Raw genomic sequence first — 4904 nt, forward strand, 5'->3', positions numbered from 1 at the left:
GCCACTGGCTCTCTCTGGACTGCGTCGTCCTGGGACCATGTGTTTCCTGGCCTTTTCTGCGGGGGGGGGAGACCCGGACGGGCCGGGGCCAGGCGGGGGTGTGGGGGAGCCTGCATGCGGGGGGAAGGGTGGGGGCAGAGAGGAGGAGGAGGACGAGGACGAGGAGGAGGAGCAGGAGGACGAGGAGGAGGAACGACACAACTCCCCAGTGCCAGTGTGTGCCTGTGGCCCGGGAAACAGACGACGCCCCGGGCTGGCTCCGAAAAGGGGATCGGTCATGAGATCGGGCACGTGTGTCCTTTGCAGAGGCCCTGCAGATCGAACAGGCAGGGGCAAGGATTGGGCTTCCCGCACTGAGAACTGTTCACCCGTCGTGGAAACAGGCGTCTGTCACACCGGGGCTTCGGCTTCCACAAGCCGTAGCCACCGAAACGTGCGCACGCTGGAGCCACCGCCGTGCAGAGGGAGATCTCATCCGGCTCCTCGTGTCCTTCCAGTGAGCAGGCCGGGATCTCGGGAAGAACAGAAAGCCAGAGAGTTGCATGCACCTGACCGTCACGCTTTCAGAAGCCAAGGGAACCAGAAATGAGGTTCACTCGCGTGTGGGTCTGTCTTTCCACGGGACGAATCCTCTCTTTGAGCAGATGAGGGTTCCGGGGACCCCGTGGAGCAGAGAGGATAGAGAGTTCCCTCAGGTCCCCTGCTCCTCCCATGCACGCGCACGCTCCCCAACGGTCCTAGGAACAGCCTGCCCCAGAGGAGCGTGCTGGCCACAACCCACCTCCACGGAGACGGAGACGGCAGTGTCCGTCCGCGTCAGTCATCCTCGTCCAGGGTCCCCGGGCCGTGGGCCCTCGCCTTCACGCCTGGCACCGTCCGTTCTGCAGGTGTGTGTCGAACCTGCCCGGAGCCCTGTGGCATCGTCCCGGATCAGGGGTTCGGTGGAAAACACCCTGTCCCCCTGCCTCCTCGGCAGGTGGATCCTTCACCACTGGACCACCAGGCAGGGAAGTCCCTTCACAGCCTTCTAAAAGCATCTACCCTGAAACATTCCATGTCGTCCTCCAAAATCACTGGACCATCACGACTGAAATGAAGGAAACTATGTGAGTTCAAGAATGTCTTCACTCCTCAGTGCTTCTTGCTTTAGAACCACGAAGGCATCTCTCTCTCTCTCTCTCTCTCTCTCTCTCTCTCTCTCTCTCTCTCTCTCACACACACACACACACACACACACACACACACACACACACAGAGGGGGGCTCATCGTCCAAAAGAAACCAACTGTTGTGTTTCTCCGTCCCCCTTGTGGTGGCCGTCGTGCCAACGCTAGTCAAAGGAGCTGATCTCCTGTGGAATCCGATGTCTTCTTCTCTAGGACGCTTCAAGAAGCAGCAAGAGTGCCGGTTTGTGAGACACGAAGGTCAAGCCGTCACGATGCAATCCCTTCTCCGGGCCTGATCGTTCAGAAACTCTCCCATCCCAAGCGGGGGACGTCAGGATATCCATCTCGAGTTTGGGACGGGGGCTTCCCCGGCGGCTCCGTAGGAAACCATCCCGTGCCCACGCAGGAAACACGGGTTTCATCCCCGGCCAGGGAAGATCCCACGTGCTACAGAGCCACGAAGCCCATAGGCCTCGCCGATGGAATCCGTGCTCTGGATCCTGGCCACTGCGAGCGCTGAGCCCACACCCAGCGGCCACCGAAGCCCACGTGCCCCAGTGCCCGCGCTCCCCAAGAGGAACCACAGCCACGAGAAGCCCAGACACACAACCGCAGGGCGGCCCCCTCCTCCACGGAGAGAGCACGGCTGGCACAGCAGTGAAGACACAGCACACCCCCACAGAAATCAGAGACGCCCCATGGTTTTAAAGCAGTACGGGGTCTAGGACGGGATGCCGTCGGCCGATACCTCGTCCTATCCTATCCCTCGGGAAGCTCGCTGACTCTGCGGTAGATGAGATCAAGAAACCGCAGCTCCCCGTGCCATCGGAAGTGTGGGAAGCTCTCCCTCCAGTGCTGAGAGCCCAGTGGAGACGTGACCCGTGGGGACCGTGAGCGTGCCTGTTCTCGTGAAGAAGTCCTTCCCGGTCCGGGCTCTGGAGATCGGCCCACGCGGACCTGCAGACAGCGGACGGCCATCCCTCTCGGCTCCCTGCGGGCTCACGGGTCCAGGCGTGCCGTGCCCCCAGCATCTGCTCGCATCTTCTGGGCCCGTCTCCCCCGCTGTGCTCCGCTCACTTGGAACCCTTCTCCCCTCTCGTCTGACCTGTTTTCCTTCCTGTGGCGACTCTTTCTGGCTCCCCAGGCACCACTTCACATCGTTCTCTTCTCACCGCACTCGTCTCGTGGAAAGAATTCCACGTCTCTCTGCTCTGTTCCCCAAGGAGTCTGTCATCGCTCCATTCCTCTGGGGATCGACTGGCACCCAGGCCACCCCGGCCCACGAAAACCGTGGCTCCGTGTGGATGGGACGACTTGCCGACGACCGCGGGGGGCTTGTGGACGTGGAAAGCTGGCACCGGGGAGTCGTCCTGCGGCCACACCCTCGGGCACCATCGCGTTCGCGCCGTCTTCCCTAAGACGTGTGCGGTCGCACTGGTATTCCAACGGCGTCTATTGGAAAAGAATGGCTCATTCCCTGGATCCCCTCAGGAGGACTTCGAAAAGAGTCGTGGTCGAGACGTGATCGATCTTTCCAGCACTCTCACTTCTGGGTAGACATCTCAAGAAAAGAGACACGGAATCTAAATCTCAGAGAGAGATCTGCACTCCTCCCATGTCCACGGCAGCATCCGTCACACGGGTCAAGAGAGGGAAACAGCCCGAGTGTCCATCAAGGGAAGAAGAGGGAAAGAAGACACACGATCCAGATAGAGATCGATCGATAGGTAGAAACAGATGTCCCATGGAGCCACAGGAACGAACCCATTCTTGTCTGGTGACAGCATGGATGTGACTTAGGGCGTGATGCCAAATGAATCAGTCAGGTAGAGAAAGAAAAAGACTTTCTCATGCCACTTACATGCCATGGATGGCCATCAAAAAAGAAAGAAAGAATGAAAGAAAGAAAGAAGACGGTCATCACAGAACGGCTGGGGGAGGGAGAAATGGGAAGATATTGCATTGATGTAAGGGGGAAAGAAAAAAACAAAAAACGACTTCACGGATAAGGTACATCTATACTGTATACGTCACAAAGAGCACGGTGATTCTAAGGAACAGCATGATTATTATAGTATGGTACTATTCAGAGAAGGCCATGGCGCCCCACTGCAGTCCTCTTGCCCGGAAAATCCCATGGACGGGAGGAGCCTGGTGGGCCGCAGTCCACGGGGGTCGCTCACAGTCGGACACGACTGAGCGACTTCCCTTGCACTTTTCACTTTCACGCCTTGGAGGCGGACATGGCAACCCACTGCAGTGTTCTTGCCTGGAGAATCCCAGGGACGGGGGTGCCCAGTGCGCTACTGTCTGTGGGGTCGGACAGATTCGGACACGACCAAAGCAACGCAGCAGCAGCAGCAGCAGCAGCAGCAGCAGCAGCAGCAGCAGCAGCAGCAGCAGCAGCAGCAGCAGCAGCAGCAGCAGCAGCAGCAGCATGATCATCTGAGAAAGTTGCCATGACAGTGGACATGAATCATTCTCCTCCCGTCCAATGGCAGAAGGAAATGGCAACCCACTCTAGGATTCTTGCCTGGAACTGTCCACGGATGGAGGAGCCTGGTAGGCTACAGTCCGTGGGGTCGCAAAGAGTCGAACACGACCGAGTGACTTCCCTCTCTTTCACATCCAGTCATGATCTGTGTGGCTTGTGAGAAAGCTATGAGCTACCGCTTGGGTGGTCATTCTTCTTTGGCAACATACAGGTGCCTCTTGTCCCCATTCTGTACACATGAGGACGAAGGATGTCATATGTCCTTCACGAAGGAAATGATATTTCAATACACCTGAAAGTTAAACACATAAAATCACCTAGTTTTCTTGTCTTTCCATGAAGAGTCAGTATCGGCTGCGCCAAAAAAAAAAAAGAAAGAAAGAAAGAAAGAAAGAAAAGAAAGAAAGAAAAAGAAAGCTTTATTTGGGGGTCTTCGATATGGCCATGCAGGGACACAGGTTTGAATAAAAACCGGGGGAACGTTGCCCAGGAAAGAGTCGGGGGCTTAGAAAGCTGAAACTCCGTGAGGTTGGAAAGCGACCTGAGAGCAATGATGATGGACTGTCATGCAAACAAGGAACTGTTTCTTCTTCCAGGGTAGATAGACTGTCACAAGTGATGTAGGGAAAGGGGAGGGTGTGTGTGATAGGGGGTCTTGAATGTCGGGAACACTGTTTCGATGATCCGGAGGCCTCTGTTCCCCAGGAGGTGCTCCGAGTTTCCAGACCGAGACACAGACCTCTTCCTCCATGGCCCTCCCCTTCTCTATTTTGGGGCGCTCTCTTGGCGATGCGGACTCCACTTTGATTTTCCTGTCACGTGTCATCCCCTTTTGCATTCAAAGATACCATCCCATCATGGGACCTGGTTTCTCTTTTGAGAGAGAATTCGAATGAGACACGACCACTCTCCGCAGCGTGGTTTCGGGCACGGACGACCCACACGGGGATCCATGCCACATCTCCCTCTGCCGTAGAGAAAGGCTGTGTATGGCAAACGATGCCACGGGATCGGCGAGTTCCTCGGGCTCAGCACTCCCTCGACTTGGCCGCGGTTTTGGGTTCGTTCCCTTCCGTGTTTGCTCGCTCGCTGACCCACGCGATCTCTCCGGATAGGGCAGCCCATCGAAGCGGAAACACAATCGAGTCTGTGTGGATCCTATTCATGCATCCGATGGGGAGATCCACGACCTCTACGTGGATCCATACACATGGCCGTGTTGGGTTCAGGAGGACCCTTTGGTGT

The sequence above is a fragment of the Ovis canadensis genome, chromosome 1 (assembly GCF_042477335.2).
Source record: "Ovis canadensis isolate MfBH-ARS-UI-01 breed Bighorn chromosome 1, ARS-UI_OviCan_v2, whole genome shotgun sequence".
NCBI classification, from domain to species: domain Eukaryota; kingdom Metazoa; phylum Chordata; class Mammalia; order Artiodactyla; family Bovidae; genus Ovis; species Ovis canadensis.